The sequence below is a fragment of the Carettochelys insculpta genome, chromosome 11, assembly GCF_033958435.1.
Source record: "Carettochelys insculpta isolate YL-2023 chromosome 11, ASM3395843v1, whole genome shotgun sequence".
In the NCBI taxonomy this organism is placed as follows: Eukaryota; Metazoa; Chordata; order Testudines; family Carettochelyidae; genus Carettochelys; species Carettochelys insculpta.
This window is the reverse complement of record NC_134147.1, coordinates 48440757-48463294: the sequence shown is the minus strand read 5'-3', so window position 1 is coordinate 48463294 and position 22538 is coordinate 48440757.

Here is a 22538-nt window from a genome sequence, read left to right as displayed (position 1 = left end):
TGGCGCAGATCCAGGTGTGGCGCACGCTCTTACATGGAGGCAGAGCCTAAGGATTTCCCCACCTTTTCATCCTGAAACCACAGTATTTTCCTGAGATACTCTACTCTAAATGGCCGTGATAGGGGAACTTCACCATAGGTTAGGCAAGTGTTACCCTGCCAAAGCTAAAGCCAGGGGACCTCCATTAACTAGCTGGTCAGAGCAAGCATGGATTAGCTTGCCTTCGTCTTCCTTTTCATCCTACTTCTTGATTCCTATCCCTGGCCCAGTGAGCAAGATTCCACTCCAGGGACCCCGGCTCCCTCCCCAGCTCTCCTATACAACATTTTGACTAAGTGATACTTGCTATACACCTGGCTAACCCAGCTTTCAGCAAAATTAATCCTCTCAGTAATCTCTGCTTGTGCTCTTGTTTTGATTAAAGCTGCTAGATAAGACAGCTGGCAACACGGGCACAACTGAAATAGCAGTAATGCAAACTTAATTGCTCTTTTGTAAGTATGGTGCCAGACAGATTTAGGTCCAGATCATAGCCCTCATCTCATAGCATTACAGTCAGAATGTTGCCAGTCAAAATCTAAGTAAGCTATGAAAGTGCAACCAGATCCCAGCAATCTTAAGGAATCTTAAGGTGTGTGAAATGCCATCAAGTGAAAGAATATTTACAGCCCAGTGCTCACCTCACATACACAGGGTTTATACCAGTGTAACACCAGTAACGACTGGAATTTGCACAAGATATTCTAGTATGAGACTGGAAAAAAGTAACTCATTCCCACAAGTAGGGCCCTTCTGAATTCATGGTCCATTGTGGTCAATTTCACAGTGTGATTGGGGGCGGGGGTGCCGGTGTGAGACTCAGGCTGGATGTGAGAGACAAGCAGAGCACCTCCCAGTTGCTAAGGATGACTCTGGGGCTACAACCTAGGCTGGCAGGTAACACCTCAGACCTGAACAAAGAGGAGGGAGGAGCCGAGCTGGTTTTTGAATTGGTTGCAGCAGTTAGAGGCTAGGTGGAGAGGGAGCTGGAAGGCAGCCAGCCTGGGGAGGGGTAAGCTACACCCCAGAGGGGCACCCCTCGGGGTCTTCTCCCCAGGAAGGGTTGGAAGGACTGTCTCTGACTGCTGTACTGATGCTTCTGTGAGGAACTGGGCATCTGTTGCCTAATAAACCTCCTGTTGTACCTGCTGAGTGAGAGTCACTCCTGCCAGCGGACGGGGTGCAGTGCATGGGGACCCCTGCACCCCATCACACACAGTCATAGAATTTTTAAAATGGCAAATGTCATGATTTCAGATCTTCCTATCTGAAATTTTACAGTGTTATAATTGTGGGGTCCCAATCCAGAAAGAAGTTGGGGGGCGGGTTGCAAGGTTATTATGGCAGGGGTTGCAGCATTGCCACCCTTACTTCTGCACAGCTGCTGGAAGCAGCATTGCTTTCAGAGTTGGGCAGCTGGAGGGTAGTGACTGCTGGCTGGGAGCCCAGCTGTACAGGGATGGTACTGCCACCCTCATTTCTGCACTGCTGCCTGCAGAGCTAGGCCCTTAATCAGCAGCCTCCACTTTCTGGCCCCCAGCTCTGAAAGACGTCATGGTGACATGGTATGGTATTGCCACCCTTACTGCAGCAGTGGTGCTGGGGAACCACTGCCTTCAGAGCTGGGCACCTGGTGAAAATTACAACCCTCACTCTCCCTTTGCCCTGCTCTGAAGGCAGCTCAGAAATAAGGGTGGCAGTACTATGACCCTCCTGAACTAACCTATCTGGTCCCCCTGCAACTCCCTGTTCAGTCAGGACCCTCAATTTGGTCTCAACCACAAAATCTGTATTGCAGAAGGTAAAAGCACAGAAAAGACCAGATTTCATGGTCCCTGATGGATTTTCCATGGCAGTGAATTTGGCAGGGCCCTACCCATAAGTTGCCATAGAGACGTTTTACACTGATGGTCTCTGACTGAACACATTAATTAATTAAAACAATGTTAATGCTTCAAAAATAACCCTTAAAGGGAGGCCCAGGGCATTTAAACAACACATTACTTCCAGGCACGTCCAAGGGACACAGCAGTGCCATCTGGGGAAGTTCTATAGCATGAGGCTGAGAAGCACATTGGGCAAAGCTCAGGTAAATGTTGGTCATTTTCAAGCACTGAGGCTCTCTCATTGCTGGCTCCTGTTGCCCTTATGGGCCAATGTGGCTGGGTGCTCTTAGGCAATGAGAGATTACCTGCCCTACAGTCACATCTCAATGCTCAATACTTTGTCTACTATGCTCCCTCTCAGCAATGGGGATAGCTCCAAAGCCCACTGGAATGAGCCACTAGCTCAGGCCTTTGACGAAGAGTGAAGCGCTTCTGTGTGTGTGTGTGTGTGTGTGTGTGTGTGTGTGTGCGCGTGCGCGCGCGCACGCTCAGTACCACAAACCCCTTGGCTGGGTAACTGTACTGCAATTCAGAGATGAGCACTGCTGGTGCTTCTGCATCTAGGCCTTGTCATTAGTTAGAGCTCATTAATTATAGATACTCTTGCCAGCCACATAAATCTCATTTCTTTTGGAATCTTGCTAAGTTCTTGGCCTCGATGACTTCTTGGCGGCGAGTTCCACCGTCTCTTTATGCATGGTGTGAAAAAGTATTTCCTTTGTCAGTTCTGAATTTGCCACTTTTAAATTCAACTAAACGTCTCTCAGTTTTTATGGTATGAGACCAGAAGAAAAGAAGCTCCTGATCTATGTTCCCTACATCCATCAGTATTTTAAATACTTTTCTAAGGTAAATATTTCTGTCTTTTTCACTCCTTCTTCAGGGGAGAGCTCTCCCATGTTTCTGCTCATTCTTCTTGCCCTTCTCTGACCTCGCCTCCCCACAGTTTGGCAACATCCTGTAGCAGATTGGCAGATTAGTAATGCATGAAGCATCCCGGTGAGGCTGCCCACCGATTTATGGAAGGACACGAACCATTCTCTGCACTAGTCTGCTTTCATTCCTTAAGCATCAAAATATTGCGTTAGCTTCTTTGGCGATCGCCGCACCTGTAGCAGAGGCCTCCAATGAGCTGTCCACTGTGATCACTGTGGCGCTTTCCTGCCGTGACACAGTTCCTGTAGAGCCCTGTGAGATGTATGAGCAGATTTTAATTTTTTTCTTTCCAATGTGCTTTACTTTGTGTTTGTTGACAATGAGCTTCATCTGCCATGACGTCGCCCTTTCCCCTAGCTTGTTCAGGTCTCTCTGATGATCCCAACAGTCCCCTCTGACCCTGATGACCCTACACTTCTTTGTACCATCTGCAAATTGGGCTTCTGTCAAATTCAACTTCTTTCTCTTTATCCGTACCAGGGCCTCCACCAGCTCCAGTTTCCCTTTCGTAAACACCCCTTTAAGAGCTCCTTGTGGCTCCCGTCACCTTCTCAGCCCCAGATCCTTTAGGTCACTTGTCATCAAGCTGGAAACAGAATTTGTCCAAAACAGAACTCAGCAACCTTTCAGCAGCTCCATGCTCCCCACAGGCGCCTCCCTAGCTACCTGGCAGGGATCACGGCCTGCCACTTCCAGCTGCCTTTTGTAACTGAATCTCTGATGGCCCTCAGATGGGCTAACCCTGTAACCATGGCCTGATTACCTCCAGACTCTCCACCCCAGGAGACGTCTGCCCTGTTACAGTCCCCTGAACTGATCCATGACAATACTTTGCCTCTCATTCAGGGATGACTTCACTTCTTTATGGCCTCTTCTGAGAGACCGTGTCAAAGGCGGGTGGGAAGTCCGGGCACTGCCAGCCTGTTCTCCTGTAACCATTTCTGCATTGCCTCCTTCGAAAGATTTGTAAGGGATAAGTGAGACACGATTTTTCTTCAACGAAACACAGGCTAGTCTTCAGGTATTTCGGTATTTCATAGTTCCATTTTTAACCTTTGTTTCAACAGGCTTGTTGGGTACAGATGTCTAGTTCGCTGCTGCGTAAATCCCAGACTATCTTAGAGCCTTTTTTAAAATATAGGTTCAACATTTGCCTCCCTCTTGTCCTCTGTAACAGTGTCTGTTTTCAATGAGAGACTGCATATCTTTGTCAGTAGCTCACCTGCTGGTGCTTCAGTCACTTCAAAATGCTGGGATGGACTGTGTGGGGTTAGTGGCGTAATGCTTTTCGATGATCAGTGTGCCACAGCCCCTTCTTCCAAACTTCCCTCTTGGATAGGGCCTCATTTTGATTCCCAGAACAGGGCATTAGTCCAGGGAGGACAGCCTATTCTATTGCTATACTCATGGGAACCCATTGATGTACATAAGGAACAAGCTGACACCCATACTGTCCTCTGAACACAGAGCCAGGTTGTTTGGTTTTGTATACCTGAGCTCACCTTGGTTTCAGTACACCATAAGCCTTGCTCTTTCATGCCAGCTCCCATTGTCTGGCACTCATATGCATAGCTGGATATGGACAGCATCTGATTAGTTTTTTTAAGCAAAGCACAAGGGTAATATTATCTCAGTTCCCTGACCATAACAGAATAAATTTCACTATCATATTGCAAAGTGCTTTCTAATATATCAAATTATTGGTGTAAGATTTCCTTTCTGATCTTCTGACCTTTACAAATCTGTTCTGTTCCACTGGGGCTAAAGGTAGGCTGAGGGTTATAATACTTCAGTGGGATTTAATTTCTGGCTAATCTTAGGAGAACGAACAGTGAGTGACCTTAATGACTTTTCAGCAACAGTAGCAAAAAATAGGAGGCTTACAGAGTGAGGCCAGTCACGGGATCTCATTACTGTACTATTATCACATTACTGCGGCTCAGAGGCTGCTCTTGGCGACTATCAGACAGGTGCCTACTTCACTAGCTATTCAAGTAGAACATTGCCAGTGCTTGAAATAGCTGGTTGTGTTATTTTATTCATAAATCAAGCACCATTTGACACAGATGAATGATCTGCCGACCTCTTCCTTTTTTCCTGGTGTCCCTTAAGCGCAAGTGCCCACACCGACCTGAAACACCAAGAGGTCGAGCTCATTGCTCCCAAGACAGGTGTGAACATTGTACCATGCACGCACCCTAAGTCTGAACTGAGTACAAGTTTCTCTATAATCATATAGCAGGAGATCAGTTTTGTTTAACCTCCTCATTCATTATCTGCATGACAGGTTAGTTTGCACCCTCAGCAAATTCACAGCTGGGGGGAGACGTAGATGTGCTGAAGGGTAGGTATATGTCCCTAGAGAAATTGAAGAAATCTCATGAGGTTCAACAAGGACAAGTGCAGAAAGGGAAGAATCCCAAGCATTGCTGCATGCTGGGGACCGACTGGCTAAGCAGCAGTGGTACTGAAAAGGACCTGGGATTACAGTAGATGAGAAGCTGGGTATGAGTCAACAATGTGCCCTGGCTGCCAAGTACACTAACAGCATATTGAGGCGCATAAGTAGGAGCATTGCCAACCGAAGAAGGGAAATGATTATTCCTCTCTATCCAGCACTGGTGAGGCCACATCTGGAGAAGTGTGTCCAGTTTTGGGCCCCCCAGTACAGAAAGGATGTGAACAATTTGGAGAGAGTCCATTGAAGGGCAAAAAAAAAAAAAAATGATGGGGAGGTTGGGACATGTGACTTATGAGGAGAGGCCGAGGACACTGAGTTTATTTAGTCTACAGAAGATCAAAATGAGGGAGGATTTGATAGCAGCCTTGAGCTACCTGAAAGGGGGTTCCAGGAGGATGGAGAGAGGCTGTTCTCAGGGGTGACAGCTCATAGAACAAGAAGCAATTTGCAAGTTGCAGTCTCCAGTTGCAGTGGGGGAGGTCTAAGGTGCCTGTTAGGAAAACCTGTTTCAGTAGGAGCGTGGGGAGCATTGCGATGGGACGCCTCGGGAGAGGGAATCTCCATTCTTAGAGGTTTTTGAGGCCAGGCTTAACAAAGCCCTGGCTGGGATGATTTAGCTGGGATTGGGCCTGCTTTGACTCCCTGTGAAGGTGACCATCTGTCCCATTTTAGCCGGGACTGTCCCTTGTTTAGCTCCCTGGAAAGCTGTCCCAACTTTTTTAAAAAAACAGGCTAATTGTCCTGTATGTCGCAAAGCCGGGACCTGAATTTTAAAGAGACAGCGCTTTAAGAGGCGGGGGCTGTCTGTTTAAAGAGTCAGTGGGAGGAGGTGTGTGGGCTCTTTAAACACATTGTTTAAACATGCTGTTGCCAGCAATTGTCCGGGGCAATGTGGGGAGGGTGGGATGGAGGAGAGGCAAAGAGGTCAGCAGTCAGAGTCAGGTTGCCTGGCTGCTGTGCTCTTCGCTCACACTGCCTGAGAAGGACAGAGAAGGCCGTGTCTCAGATAGTCCCCCACCACGCACACTGCTGGCAGGTAATAGCTTTGGGATAGGGAGGGCAGGGCCCTATGGCGGGGAACAGGGGGCAGGCACTTGAAGGAAAGGACAATGAGAAGTCCTGTGGCACCTTATAGATGAACAGATTTACTGGAGCATAAGCTTTCGAGGGCAAAGACCCACATTGTCAGATGCATCTTTGTCCATGGACGCTTATGCTTTAGTAAATCTGTTCATTTCTAAGGTGCCACAGGACTTCTTGTTGTTTTTACGACTACAAACTAACACGGCTTCCGCTCTGATACTTGGGGTGGGGGGAAGGGGACAGCTGCTGGGGGGGTTGCACTTAGCTTGGTAGTCACAGGCAGTGCAAAAAGGCAAGTCTCTGGAGCGAAGGGCAGCTGGGCCCAGAAGGCTGGGGCATGAGATGGCTGAGGGTGCTCCAGCTAGGAGCGCATGCTCTGAGTAGAGCCTGGGATGAAGGGTTGGGATGCAGCAGGAGGGGGCTGCAGGCTGGGGCCCAGGGGTTTGGAGTGTGGGAGGGGGCTCAGCCTGGTCCACTGACAGGTGGAGAGTGAAGGAGGCAAGTGCCCAGGACCTCAGGCAATTTGAAAGGATCCGGGAGTCCCAAACCCTTTTAATTTGCTCAGGCAGGTGTGGCAGGTGGAACTGAAACCAGCTCTGGACAGTGCAAAAAAGGCGGGAAGAGGGAGTGTGCAGGTCAGGATGGCCTTGTGCTGGGGCTGCGGGGTGCCTACTTCTAAGCAGTGTGAAAAAGAAAAGCAGGTCCTTTACATAGCGAGTTAGCTACTGGGCTCTACAGAGGTTGCTGGCCAGTTGCTGGCCTGATTCACTCACTACCTGTCACACTGCTGCTGTTAAGGGGGACAGCAGATATGGATTTAATTTAGTTTAGCTCCAGTCCAGCTGCTGAGAGTACAGCCCATTGTGAGTGTTCTTTGCAGCCTGTTCTCACTTGTGCCTCCCAGCTGGGACCTCTGCCAGGCAGGGATGCTCGTCTTTCCGGTTCCTTTGGATTTGAATCTTGCCCAGCATGGGGTGTTAAGTACTGCACTGTGGAAATAACACTGGGGAAATTAGTGGGGCAGGCCACTAGTTTTAAACACTGCAGGAGTGGGCTGCTTTGCCGACCACCCCGGACAAGTGTAACTGCAAAGATAATGACGGGAAGCTAACAGCGGAAGGGGGAAGTCTCATGTGTGAATTCAGTGGGGTTAGACTGGGCCCTGACCAGTGTCCAATCTCACCGCTGCATTTCGAGTCCGAAAGCAAACACGACAGCGCCCGGTGAGCTAAGCATAATGTGGCGCTTGTGTGCCGGTCTGAACAGCAGACTTCCTGCGAACGACCCAACGCAGTTAGTAGCGGGAGGCAGTGTAAAACGCTGCCCCCAGCCCAGCCAATCAGCATGTGAGGCCATCCTAGGAGGCATTAGCACTGACTGCCAAATCTGACAGGCCAACACAAAGGACACAAGGGAGGGCTTGGCTGGGTGCCACCCAACACAAAGCAAAGCAAGACGTTCTGCCAGACAGCGTGCTGGGCCTCAGGACTCCCGTCTGCTCTCGGCCTGAGCCACACCCTCCCCTGCAGTGCGACCCTTTGCAGCCAGCCCAGCGTTTTTCACACTGTGACCCTGTTTTAATGGGGTCGCCTGGGCTGGTGTTAGACTTGCTGGAGCCTGGGGCTGAAGCTGAAGCCCAATGGATCAGGCTACAGGCTCCTGCATGTGGCCAAAGCCCTTGGGCTTTGCCCTTCCCCCACTGCAGGGCGGCAGTTCCTGGGTGGGCTCAGGCACCACACACTCCTGTTCTGACAAGGGCGTAGAATGAAATTTGAGAACCCCTCTCTTGTCCCTCGTGTGCTGCACATGTAATGTGCAAACTCCTGCGTCCAAATTCTTGCACTGCTTTCTGCTGGCTGCAGCCACCCCAGGCAGCAGCCCCTTGTTAGCAGCCCCTAAGCAACTGCTATTAGTGACCCTTTCCTCCTGGCCTGCAAATGCTGGGCAATGCCTGGCCATGGCTCCGGCTCCGGCTCCGGCTCCGGCTCTGCCTGAGTTAGCTGACTTTGTGCCTCCAAAGGAGAGAGGAGTAAAGAGAAGGCAAAGGTGACAGAAGGCTCCCCAGCCTGTGTCCGGTGTCCCTCCACGCGATTCCCCTTCCTGGTGGTGACATGCCCCTCCACCTGGGAAGCCCCTCCCATGAGTTGTGCACTCTGTGGGGCCAGGAACTGCCCCCGAATGGAATGTTTTCCCTGCACACCTAGAATAACGAAGCCTGGGCTACACGTGGATTAGGTCCAATGGTGAAGGTAACTGCTAGGACGAACTGGTATGCTGGGGACCTTAGCAATGCTGGGAGGGGCACGCTGGGGCTCAGGTGGAAGGGTTGGGGCTGGGGACCAGACTTCCCCATACATCCCTTCATGGCTGCAGTGGCAGTTTGAAGAGTCCGGGGCTCCTGATGGCTGCCATGGCTACTGAGGTAGGGGCAGCCAGGAGTGCTGGGCCCTTTGAAATCTCCAGGCCCCAGGACAGCTGCCCAAAGTCCAGATGGCTCAGCTCCAGGATTTTGATTACAGACAGACCTGAACTCCTGCCACAGCTGTTAATTATCCTTTGGGAATAGCACCAGTGAATTATTTGACGTTAACGCCTCTGCAAGGAATGCTCCCTCCCCATCTCAGCACATCCCCATCAGAGGGGTGGCCGTCTTGGTCTGCATCTGCAAAAACAACGAGCAGGCCTGTGGCACCTTAGAGACTAATGGGTTTACATGGGTGTGAGCTTCCATGGGTGTAATCCTCTTTGGCAGTGGCCTGGAGACACACTGTTCCTTCAGCAGAGGTGATGGTGAAATCCGAGGTGAAAGGGGGCCAGGCTGGAACGGTTTGGTGTATCGGTGAGAACTGGCGGAGGTACAGCCACAGCTTTAGCATTGCTGCTGCATTTGCTCTCTCCTGTCTGGCCCCGCCGGTAGGGCCTGGTAGCTCTGCCACAGGAGTGCTGCTGCGGTCAGACCCTGCCGGCAGGGCCGCTGGTGGTTAGTACCTCCCAGTGGTCGGCAGAGGAGATGAACTGGTGACTGTGAACTTTGCGGCAGCTTTTTTAGTACTAGCGGAGCGGCCTGCCCCAGCTTCCTGGGCGAGGACTTCCCCTGCGCAGACTGTCATATGGTAGAAGCTGAGCATATTGGGCTGCCAGGGGCACTGATGGGGGGCAGGGGGAAGGGAAGGGGGCTGTTGCCCTGGGGCCCAGTGGTTTACAAGGACCTGGGGCTCTGGGATGCCACAGCTGGAGACCTGGGCCCTTTAAACCTCCACCAGGGCCCGGGCAGTGCTGAGGGCTAACTGGGGGAGGCTAGTCCTAGCCCTGCCCCTTCTGCCCTAGGCCTGCCCCTGCCAGGAGCCAAGCCCCACCCCCCATTGCCCAGGGCCTGGCGCAGTCTGTCGCCAGCACCATGTCCCCCTGACCACCCCAGTCGTCTCACTGCGCGAGGGGGCTGCCTGGCAGTAAGGGGCTCTGGGGAGATCACGGCTGTAAGAGCTCAGGGACCCTCTGGGGATGACAGACGCCCCCGCCACTGTTCTTCTGATTTTCCTTCCCCCTCAGGCTTCCTAGAACGTGGCTGGTTCCACCCAAACGCACGCCCCAGGAGCAGGGGCTCGGCAGTGGCCGGACAAGGAGCGGAGCAAGTTGTGGTCTGGGGCTCAGCGAGCTGAGCTGGCACAGCCCTGTCGGCTGGTGCCTCTCCTGGGCCACGCTCCCGCTGGCTACCTCCCACTACCGACTGCACTGACGCCTCCCATGTCGCTCCTGCGCAGCAGGCCAGGCTGCCCCCTGCAGAGCTTTACCGGGGCCTTTGCCTTCCCCACCTCTTGCCATACGCCTTGCCTTGGCTACAGACGCTTTGGGGTAAGAGTGGCTGTCGCAGCCCCTCAGGTGAGCCCTGCCTATGCCTGGGAGAGCCACGGTGGTTTGAGGGGCCCAAAGGAAACGTGGGTTTGGGAGATGCGGCGAAGGAAACCGGTGGCTCTGGGTTTTGTCAGCTCCACGCTGGGGAAATGAGCGAGTTCTGAGGTGGTGGTGGTGCTGAGCCAGCCCCCTGCACACCAGGGACAGGAATTTCCCCTCGCGTGAGCAGTGGAATTCCAGCAGCTCCCTTCGCACCTCAGACTTTCTTCTGGGCACCTGACCCTGGGGTTGAATTCCACCAGCCACAGTACACATGGACTGTCTGCTGGAAAGCACTAGATGAGTTAGAATGAGTGTGTGCACGGGCGAGATGCGTGTGTGTGTGTGTGTGTGTGTGTGTGTGTGTGTGCTAACAGGAACGCCCTTCTGGGGAGCAGGGATCTACCTAGCGATGCTTTCTGCAGCCCCCAAGCACGGCCTTTTAGTTCTGTTCCAACACTCTTTTGCTTCCGGCCCAGCCCATCAGCTGTACCTCGGGGATCTTCTGCAGGCTGGCAGAGCAACATGAGCTTGTTCTTCTTCCATGATGGGCAGCAGCCGCCAAAGCCCAGCAAGCGATGTCTGTCAGCAAGCTGGGCCCTTACATTTCGCTGCTTCACAAATCATGTGGCCGCCTTTATTTTCTTCTCCTTGTAACAAAGCTCAGAGTGTTCGGTTCCCACAAGACATCTGGACAACAGCACAGGACAGCCAGCCACCACATTCAGGGTTGCTCAGAGCAGAGGTTTGGTTCGGCTCCTCTGCGGCAGCCAGAAGGTGAGAGGCTCAGAGAAAAGCCACAGAAATGGGCGATGGGTTCGGAAATTTGCCTTGTGGTGACAGAGCCAAGGTGCTCATCAAAGAGATAGTTACGGGGGGGTCGACCACAGTTGGTGAGTAGCTATGAAGGGAACAGGTGTGAGGCTGAGCTGATCCAAGATTCAGGCTGGACATAAGGCATTCATTTTAACAGTGAAGGTAATTAACCACTGGAATAATTTTCCAGCGGTCATGGTGGATACTCCATCATGGATGGTTTTGAAATCAATACTGGATGTTCTCCCAGAAGCTCGGCTCTAGGGGTCACTGTGGGGCAGGTGTCTGCTCTGTGCCGTGCATGAGGTCAGATTAGATGGGCTTTATGGTCTCTTCCGGCTGTGGGATCTATGAATCCAAGCACATACTCATCCCCCGGCTCTGTGCCCCTCCCGTGCTGAGGGTCCTGCCTCCCCCAGCATCCTCCCTGCCTTGGAACAACATAAGGCATCAGCTTCCAGCCACTGATTTTTCTCTGCCATACATAATTGGTGTTTCCATTTTCTTTAGGATTAGTAACTAACTTGGAGATAATTATACACACACACATACATAACATTACAGCTGGTATAAATTTGCATACGCTCCATTCGCTTAACTGAAACTACCCTGAGTTAAGCAGCTGAGGGTCCGGCCCATTATGTTCTGCTTTTCTGTTTGATCCTGGAAGTAGTTTTTGTTACTGGCTGTTGCTTCGCCGCTGATGCTGAAGGACACTGATGAGCTTCACTGGAAACTGAGCTGGAGAACGAACAGATCAGTCTCTGAGTAAGGACATGGAGGCCCCAGGCCTATTTTTCCCCCTGTAAGTGGAAGTTCCTGGCTCTGTAACTCCGGTGGAATCATGACCAGGCTCTCGGAGAGGCTGGCATTTCACGAGAATCGCCCGGAAGCTGCCAGAGAGCTTTCTTCCCCGCGCTCAGCCTTGTAGTCAATGGACTAACCCATTTCTGGCTTGCATGATAAAGCTCTTCTGTCTTGCTAGCCCCAAACAGTGCTGCTTTTGTTCGCCTTTACGCTGCACTTCACTTTTCTGAAGATGGGCTCAGCAGCCCAGCAGCCAGGACAAGAGGTCTGAGAGCTCCAAGGCACCGAAGCGCCTCTCCAGCAATACGAATTTTCTGTTTAGTAACATGGCTTTGCCCTTTAAACTTCCACTTAGCATTTAACAGCTCTGCTCACTGCCAGCTTCTTGTTTTCTCACAGGAGGTACCATTTGAGATACAAGGTCAAAGTCCTCCCTCGTGTAACTTCCAGTGAGCTGGTGTGCAGCCCTGGGCAAACAGAGGCGGGTTAACTGATGTGCATTAACAACAGGCCCTCCAGAAAATGAAGGGTCCATTTTAGGGGTGTCTGGGCTAGAACCTGTGGGGTTGAGCCTGTGTTTGGGTGGTGATCCCCCTGCCAGGCGTGGAAGAGAATTCATCTGTTCAGTAGTCATAAAAACGATCTTGCTTCCTGCTGCCTTATTGAGAATTGGAGGAAGAGCCAAAAGAAACGCAGCCTTTACTCAGTTCTGCGCTTGCTCCCATTGCTGGGACAGTGGCAGAATTAACAGGCAGATGCTTAAAATCTGGGATGTTCTTACGCTGCACAAAACACGTAACTTTCAAAGAGACACTGACTGCGAAGATCTGCCCAGCATGGCTTCACTTTAATATCCACGGAAAGCCAATGAAAAAGGCAAGGGATATGTTATTTATTGATCTACATTCGTCCTAGTAAAGAAGGAGTAGGAGGTAAGTGCTATTAGCCCATTTCCACTAAGGGATTTGATGCCAGGACTTAGCCTGTATTTTAGAATTGAAATATTGACTTCTATATGGAGATACACGTCTCACAGAGCTGGAAGGTACCTCGGGAGGTCCTCGAGTCCAGTCTCCTGCCCATCCCCCCCCCTTTTTTTAACCTATTTGCTCCAGATCCCTAAAAGGCCCCCTCAAGGATTGGACTCGCAATTGAACCTCTCTAGCTTTCGTCACCCGTGTCGCATGAATTGCCTGGTTTAATGTAACGAATGTACTAGAAATGAATGTATGAGTAACTGTTTTAGCTTTGGAGTTGCAGGAAGCAGGCGCATGTTTATAAAAAGCAGGTATATAAAATCATGAATGGTGTGGAGAAAGTGAATATTGAGAAGTTCTTTACTTGTTCCCATAATATAAGAACTAGAGGACACCAAATGAAATTAATGGGTAGTAGGTTCAAAACTAATAAAAGGAAATCTTTCTTCACACAGCACACAGGCAACCTGTGGAACTCCTTGCCGGAGGAGGCTGTGAAGGCCAGCACTCTGACAGAGTTTAAAAAAGAGCTTGATAAATTCTTGGAGGTTAGGTCCATAAATGGCTATTAGCCAAAGGTAAAGTATGGTGCCCCTAGCCTTTAGTCAAAGGCTGGAGACAGATGGCAGGAGACAAATCGCTTGATCATTGTCTTCGGTTCACCTCCTCTGGGGCACCTGGCACTGGCCACTGTTGGCAGACAGGATACTGGGCTGGATGGACCTTTGGTCTGACCCAGTATGGCCGCTCTTATGTTCTTAGGTTGATACTCAGGTCAATTTTGGACTCTCTTGTGTTTGTGTCGAGGGGAGCTGCAGGAGTGGGGTGCCTTTGAAAATTAAGGTGCAGTTTCATTTCTTGGGGAGCTAAATTATAGTTGGGCAGGGAAGGTTGGTAAAAATCTGAAGAAATTAGTGGAAAGAGCTCACTTGTATCCTAAGCTGTTTAAATAGAGAAGCGCTGAAGTGTTAAACCATCAGTGATAAAAAGGTTAGATGCTGTTTTGCTTCCACTCTCGCTGGGCGAGGGCCCGGGTGAAAAATGGTGGCTGATGTCACCACCGCTGGGCTGTGTCATCACCTGTGGATAAGTGGAGCTGACAGAGTACATCGAGTGCAAGAGAGAAAATCTCTTGAGTGTGTCTAAATGTCTCCAGGGTCAGTAACAGTCAGAAGAACAGTACAGAGATGTGGGAGTGTGGAGATACAGGAACCTGGTGGACACACAGCTGAAGAGTGAGCTGGGCAAAATTTGTGAAACGTTTTATTTTTACGTCGCATCCTTGAATGCGTGGCCGTGGCTCATGTGATGGCAAGGGGCGAGGCCAACACACCTCTCATGGGCGTATTGCATTTGGGCTGAGCAGAGGGCAAGTGCTGGTCGGGAGGGTCAGTGAGAGCTGCCTGGGAGTCCAGCAATCAGAAGACTGCAGGCGGCTCCTGGCGGAAGGCAGACAATGAGAGTGGTGGAGGTGTTTGCTGGTGGAGTTGCCCACACCAGAGAGCCAGGGCGGGGCGGGGCTGAAGGCAGGAGATAAGCAGAGGGAGCCAGAGCAGAGAGGGCTGAAGGCAAGGGGCAGGGGATACAATGGCTGCTCATCTGCTCTGAGAACAGCCCAGCCTCACTTTGGCTGGTTTGGAGCTGACTGGAGGTATTTTGTCCACGGCAGGATGTGGAGGCACCAGTCTGAGGAGGTACCACCCCCCCGGCCTCGCCTCTCTTGCTGCACGCAGGTCAGGCCCGTGGGGCTGGGACGCTTGAGGAAATGGCAACGGCCTGTGGCAGGGCCTCTCACACCAGGTGCACGTGAGGTCAGCTGGCGTGGCTGCAAGGGAAGGTCACCCTCATGCCACTCCCGGGACATCTGGTGAAACGGCTGCCACGGTACCTGTGTGGGGATGTCTGGCATTTGAGCACCATGTGTCCAGCAGAGGGGTGACCCCCAGCAGCATGGGGCTGGGAGATGGCAGTGGGCCTCCTATGGGTGCTCCCCTGATCAGGCTGAGCGTGGGTGAGGGTCCCTGCTGGAAGAGAGGAGTTACAGGCCAGCTGTGCAGACTGGGGCGGCTCTCCAGCTGGAAGGTTCACAGAGCAATGTGGAGTTTGACTACATGTAGATGTGTTGAGTGCTTATGTGAGGGACTGTGGAGAAGAGGCCTGAGTCTGGGGCCTTGGCTAGGGAGCCTCTGTTTTGGTATGAAACTGTCCCCCAGGAGGGAATTACTGAAACAAGAGAGCCTGGGTGACATTACTGGGGACTGAAGGAGGGAAACCGAGGCCAGCGTGCCTGTTCTGCCGCCAGAGGGTGCCGCAGGTGGGGCTGCCCTATGCCAGGATGGAGATACTGACAGACCGTGGCCTGAAACAAAACAGAGAGCACCACAGCACAGAGAACTGAGTTGCACGGGGTGACCTCACAGCTCCAGCTTCTGGAGAATGATGAGATGGTGAGAGCATCTGTCTTACAGCGAGAGACGCAACAAGTGCTTCCCATTTAACTGACGACAGCAAAGGTTGAGATGTGGCTTGATTACAGTCTATAAGTACCTACGTGGGGAAGAAATATTGAGCTGGGGCCCTTCCTGGGAAGAGGAGTCAATGGGAGAAGAGAAGGAGGCCAAGGAAGGGAGACTCCTGCTGGGTGAGGGGAGGGAGAGTCCTTGGCTGCATTTTGCTGACGGAGAAATCCAGCCTTGCATACTTGGTGGGGAGTAAACTTCTTCACACAGCGCAGTCAACCTGTGGGACTCCTCGCCAGAGGAGGCTGTGAAGGGTGGGACTACAACAGGGTTTAAAAAAGAACTAGATAAAATCATGGAGGTTGAGCCCATCAATGGCTACTAGCCAGGATGGGTAGGAATGGTGTCTCTAGCCTGTTTGTCAGAGGCTGGAGATGGATGGCAGGGGAGAGCTCATTACCTGTTTGGCTCACTCCCTCTGGGGCACGCGCTATTGACCGCTGTCGGCAGACAGGATACGGGGCTGGATGGACCTTTGGCTTGACCCAGTATGGCCGTTCTTATGTTCTTATGACAATTTACAGATCAAGAATGGTCTGGGAACCAGTCAGCACATGCACTTGCCTAACAAATACACTCAAGGACAAAACTGAGAGTGGTTTGCAGGTGGGCAAGAGACTAATTAAAGGAATGATTTGTGGTGCCTGCTTGCTCAGCTGTAGCCACTAATATGTGTTCTCAGGGTGGAGGGCCATTTTTGATAAGCAGCATGTGCAGACGGGCCTGCCAAGCAGGCCAGAGAGGAGCGCTGCTCACTGCAGGGGCAGGCGTGTGTTTTACACACATGGGCCAGAGGCAATGAAGAAGAATGTGCTCAGCCACCCAGAGTGCCGAAAGGCTGCTGAGTTTAGCAAGTACCTGGCTTGCTGCTGGACCCCTGGAGTCAGGCTGCAGATGATCTATAGAGCAGGCAGGATACACACCGACACACCTGGAACCAGGTGTGGGTCCCTGTCTCATGTAGTGGCACCTAGACCATTTACACAGAGAAAGAGTCTCCTCTGTAGCCTCTGCTGGGAGCCTGCTGGCTCTTAGCTCAAACCGTAGCGGCTCCTGCACGTTGGAGTCGGCTGTTACACACCCGTTCATGCTTTAGCATTGCCCATCACACCAGACAGTCAGGTGCTGCCCTGCTTTTAGCACCTCTCTCAGAACTGTCACAGCCCAAGTCAGCAGGATGCCGCTGACCTCGCCATAACTATTAAAAACATCGGCGCGGCGAGTGAGCATTGTCGTCAGTCGTGGCTGTGGAACCTAAGTCTCAGCCCTCCAGCTTCCCAACATGTCACTCATCAGCCCCACCCCATGCACCTCATTGGCTCCAGCGCGCTCCCCGACGGATGGCTGGTCAGTTGGATCAGATCGAACTACTTCATCCACCTGACGGCGCTGTGCACGGTCTCCACACCAGCTGCTCCTTGGCTCTAACCCACCACGCTATGGAAAGGGGGACTCAGAGCTACTTGTGAGCAGACAGGTGTCATCTCCTCAAAGCCACAAATGCTCAAGCATCAAGGAACAAAGGGCGCCCGTTACCTTTTTCCCATGAGCAGCTCCCATAGTAGGAGTTCAGCGTCCAGGGAGCCTCCCCCTGATCCCCGGCAGTCCCTCCAAATTGTCCTTGTGGCTTGCACGGAGTCGCCGGTTCTGTGTCGTTCCGTGAGGTTGGCCACACAGTCTGGGGAAAGGCACAGGCTGCATTAAACACTAGAGAATGTGCAAACACGCAGCTCCTGGTGCCCTGATGCCTCCAGTTTATCCCACAGAGCCACGCAGGCAAAAATCAGCAGAGACTTAAAGGAGATGAGCATCAAAGTTTTTCTTTGACACCTCCTCCCGCCACATAAAGACTTCCCGGCTGTAGACCCAGTGTCTGACTTGCACACAGGCTCTGGCAATGCACAAAGGGAGCTTTCACCCGGTAGATGCCTGGCTTCTAAGCTGGATTCCTTATTCTGAAAGGCTGCGGAAGATTATCTTAATTGCACTTGACAGTCCAAGATGTCACAGAATGCAGAGCTGAGCTGAGAAAGAATGCAACCTGCTGGGCTTATCTGGGCCCCAGCACTAGGCGGTCCTAGTTCGCTAGTGGGTTTGTGCCATCCTCTCCAGCCATTTGTCTTGCACTTCACGATGGCTCGGCGGAGCCTCCTTGGAAAATCAGCACATTTCCCCTCTTCCCAGAGAAACAATGCAGCGTTATTATTCAGCTGCTAGGCTGCGGCTCCTGCACTCGGTGTCTGCAATCCCAATCAGGCAGCACTTGAACTTTTGCAAGTTCTTGCGGCTGCTCACAAGCATCTTAAACAATGATGTTACATAACATGGACTGTGTACACGGCTTAGCCCCTGTGGAGACACACACACAAACTGCACAGCATAAAGGCCTGGTCCTGCACACTTCTGCTGGCTGACCTGGAGTTCTGCCAGCTAACCCGTCACCTAGGGCAATCCGGTGGGGTGCTGAGCACCTTCTGTTTCTGTTGCAGTCAGTGTGAGGTGAGGAGGCTCAGTTTCTCCAGGGTACCTGTCAATGAGCTGTAATAAACTCACAAATCCCTTCAAACCTTTCACTACCTCGGCCTAACATGTTTGGGCTGCTAAAGAAGTGGGCAGGTTTTACAAAGTGCAGAGCAATTGGTAAAGCCCATGGCCTCCGGGGGGAGCTGCTCTGCCCACTGCAGTCCTGAAAATCTGGCTGCTCGCCAAGGTGCCAAAATACCAATTTAGGCATCTGACGGCAAAACCCCGTTTTCTGACCTGCCTGAGGAATTGCTCAAGCATGGAATGAAAAGTAGCGTCTCTGTACAGGGCCTGAAACACGAGTGCCCTCAGAAATCCTTCCAATCCAACCAAAACAGCCCCAACCTGCAGGGCAGGGCTGAATAGAATTTTTAGGAGAGGCAGCGTGGCCTTGCGGGAGATATTTACAGCTTGAATTTAGTCTGCCTGAGTGTGGCGTCCCTGTGTTCTGGTGGTAATTCAACTAGCTGATATATTTACACTGGCAAGGCCCGAGGCGCCTGGGCTGTGAAAAGCTGCTCTCTTTGTTATACGGGCATTGTTTCCCTGTGCTGATACGGGATGTGTGCCTGAGCATGGGCTTTGGCAGCAGTTAGTGAGCGCAGCTGAGGCGCTAAAAGCGACGGTGTTGAGAAAGCAGGTGAGGCTCTTGGTACGAGGGTAAATGCCAGGCCCGCGGCCTTTTCAATGTTTTAATTAGTCTCTCTGCTTTTGCACTAAGTTTGGACGCTCCTAAGGGGAACGGCGCCTTTATCGGTAGTTAGGAAAAGAAACGGGAACTTACTTTCCCTACCTGTGCCCAGGGCCAAGGGATCTGGGATTCGACGCCCAGAGGACAAGTGCTCAGAAGTGCAGCTCCTGCCCTAAGTTATCAAGGAGCAGAGTAGGTACTTCACTTCCATCCGTGGGCCTTTGTTCTTTAGCTTGGCCCAGGTCTCTTTCTCAGGCAACAGAAAGAGCTACTCTGGAATGTAATGAAATTGCCTCAGTGCTGTGTGAGTGACCTCCTTGTGCCGCATGAGCCCCAGGAATGCCGCAGAAGAAGCATGCACCAAGCTGTACGCATGCTGCATGGACTTCCCTTAAGGTCTCTGAAAAGCCCACAGAGTGTCTGATCTTCTTCCAGAGCCATGGAACATCTGCTTCTCACACGGACATCAGTCACACTTGTGAGTCCTCAGCACTCCCCACAATCAGACCCCAGGTGTCTCCCAGTGGGGACGCAGGGAAGGAGGAACACACAGACAGTATTAAAACAAAAAGCAGTCAAGTAGCACTTTAAAGACTAGCAAAATGGTTTATTAGGTGAGCTTTCGTGGGACAGACCCACTTCTTCAGACCATAGCCAGACCAGAAGAGACTCAATATTTAAGGCCCAGAGAACCAAAACCAGTAAGCAAGGAGGACAAATCAGAAAAAGATAATCAAGGTGAGCAAATCAGAGAGTGGAGGGGTTTGGGGGGAAGGTCAAGAATTAGATTGAGCCAAGTATGCAGACAAGCCCCTATAGTGACTCAGAAAGTTCCCATCACGATTTAAACCAAGAACCGTTCTGGAAAGGGAAGCAGCCGAGCTGGCTTTTATATTCAAATTCGGCGCATTAACACATGGTTTAAATCGTGATGGGAACTTTCTGAGTCACTATAGGGGCTCGTCTGCGTACCCAGGTTGCAGGGCAAGTGAGGGGCTCTCTGCCGCTCCCTGCCCTGCTGCTGCTGGAATAATGGAATTAAATTCAGTTGGTTTAACGGCCAGATCCCCCTGCTGCCCTGCCGGCCATTAAACCAATTAAATTTAGTTCTTTTGTTTCAGTGGTGGCAGGGCAGGGCGCTGCAGAGCAGTCAGCTGTTTGTAACAGAATTTCCTCCTGGAACCCTTATTTTCACTTTGCGGAGCACTGGGCTTCCTTCTGCGGAGCCCGATTAGGGAAACACCGCACCAGTCATCTGGTACAGAAGCTGATTTAGTCAATAGCAACGAAGGGTCCTGTGGCACCTTATAGACTAAGAGAAAAGTTTTGAGCATGAGCTTTCGTGAGCACAGACTCACTTCATCAGATGGTCAATAGGTTACATATGGCAGTTAGTAGGTCTTCAGTTTCATGTCTGAGTTCCTTCTGAGCTCTGGGGTGAATAACATCTGGTTCTGGTGACTTAATTTCACACTTTGTACTAAAACATCCTCTCTGGACACCTCAGTCTGGGCCAGTTTCTTAGATTTGTCACCTAAAAAATGGCTGAGGTGTGGGATTAGTCACAGCTTCTTTGGTGAAGACTGAGGCAAAAAAATCATTTAGCTTCTCTGTAAAGACCTTGTCTTCTTATACTGCCCCATTAGCACCTGGATCATCTAGTGGGTTCACTGACTGTTTCCGATGTACATCAAAAAGTTGCAGTTTTTGTGTCTAGCAATGTGCTCTTCAAATTCTTTTTACGGCTGACTGCCAGAGTTTGTGTGTCTTTCTGTTTTCCTCAGCAGGATTTACCTTCCCTTTTTTAAAGCTTGCCTTTTTCTCCCTCGCCCCTCTTTTCCTTCGTTGTGTAGCCATAGTGTCCTCTTGTGTTTTAGTTTTTTGTTTTAATTTGGGGCTATACATTTAGTTTTTGCCTCTATTGTCATGTTTTTAAATAGTTTGCAGGCATTTCGCTCATGTGACTGTTCCTTTTAATTTTTGTTAACTAGCCCCCCCTCAGCGTTGTGTAGTCCCCTTGACTTGTTTACTACACAGTTTCCATCTTCTGCAACTAATGTGGGGGGATTGGGTTTGTACATACAACAAATTCTTTCTCTGCACAACTGTGGTACATTCCCTGAGTTGCCTCCATCCTGTGCAGGGACTGAGGCACAGATCAGTGGGAAAAAAAGGATTTGCTCATCAAATTAAAGACCATGTCATCATGAACACAACCAGCTTGATGATATTTTCATGGCCTGCAATTACAGGTTAACCGTGTTCTCTCCCGCCCAACTTCACCTTATTGCTGACAACTATGTTCACACGCCATTAGAGTTCCTAGCGCAGGCCACGTCCTGGAGGAGGGGGAAGTCTGATAGCTGCGTGAGACAGACAGATTCGCAGCTTTTAGGCCCATGATTCGCATGCGGATTGCAGCTCAGCATGTGGCACAGGCCATGTGCCATTTGTGAAGACGCAGATCTGGGCCGGCCTGGTTTGCAGTATGTATTTGTGCTACCAGGTGTTGGGGCTCTCGACCCTTGTACAGACTCCTGGGTGGGTGCTGACAAAGGCAGCCCTGGGCGCCGATTGTCTCAGGACCTGTTTCCAAATACTGTACCACTCTGCTGGGAGCAAGAGCCACAGGAAGTGACAGGGCTTCCCGCTGCTACGTGAAACAGCTCTTAGCAGGGATCCTGGCGAAATGCAGTCAGCGTCAGCTGGCTAGTGAGACTCCACAGCACATTACCACTGCCCGGGGACCGATGGGTTTGATGTCCTCGGGCAGAGGGGGCGCCGTGTTAGGCTGTACCTAACCAAACAAGTCAGCAGTCGTGCAGCACTGGGAAGATTAATAAAAGATTTAGGCAGGTTTCCCGCCCAGCACTATCTCCGGCTCTGCACAAGTGGCTCTGCCTGGCAAAAGCTCATCACCTAATACGTTATTTTGTTAGTTTTTAGAGTGCTGCAGGACTGCTGGGCTGTTTGCCCAGCACAGCCTGGCTTGCCTGAGGGCGGGGCGCCACCCCCTGGTATGAACAGAACAGTACACTTGTTACATACGGCCATGGCCCTTTCCTTTCCAAATGGCCACGCGCCCATCAGCGAAGGGCGACAGTGCCCTTGGTGTGAGAGCAAATTCAGACCCCAGCGTCCAGCATCTGCCACGTCACAGTTCTCCCCAGTCACTCACATCCTGGGCCAAATGCCAGCTCTCGCTTACATGCATGAGCAGTGTTCCCTGTAAGCTGATCACTTGGGTGGCGGCCCAGGAGAGATGCAGGTGTCATCCAGCTGATCAGGAAAGCACCCACAGCCACCCAGGGCAGGTAGTTTATGCGGATGGTGCACATCGGTACATGCCTTGGTGCATATAATAAAACTTATTCTGCCCACGCATGGAAAAATTAGCGGGAATGTTGCAAATGAGGAGACAAGAAAATCAGCAGCCAGAAAGGAAATGGAGTGAAACAGCTGCCATGCCTCCCACAGCCCACAGAGCCCCCCCATGCTCTTTGCAGGTACCAGGTGGCACCAGATGGTCCCTGTAACTCAAGATTCAGAGGTTTGTAACAGCAGAAGGGCTCAGGATTACAGTCTAGGCTGAGTCCCCATATAACAGGGTTCTGCCCAGCAATTCCTGCGTCACGCTCCTAACTCCTTACTGAGCACAACTACCAGTTCTGATTTCACCCCGGACCATGCTGGGGACGGGCTCTGTTCATTTTGCGGCATGGTCCCCCGCCCTTCTGAGCTCAGGCTTCTCCGAGGAACTTCAGTACAAGCTCAGGCCGGGGGCACCAGGAAGATCTAGTCACCAACACCACGATGCCCCTGCATAGCCAGGGCATGCTCTGCAGTGCAAACCTCCACAGCAGCAGCAGCACCCTGCAGGGCACCCCAACCGGTGACCATAGGGGCAGC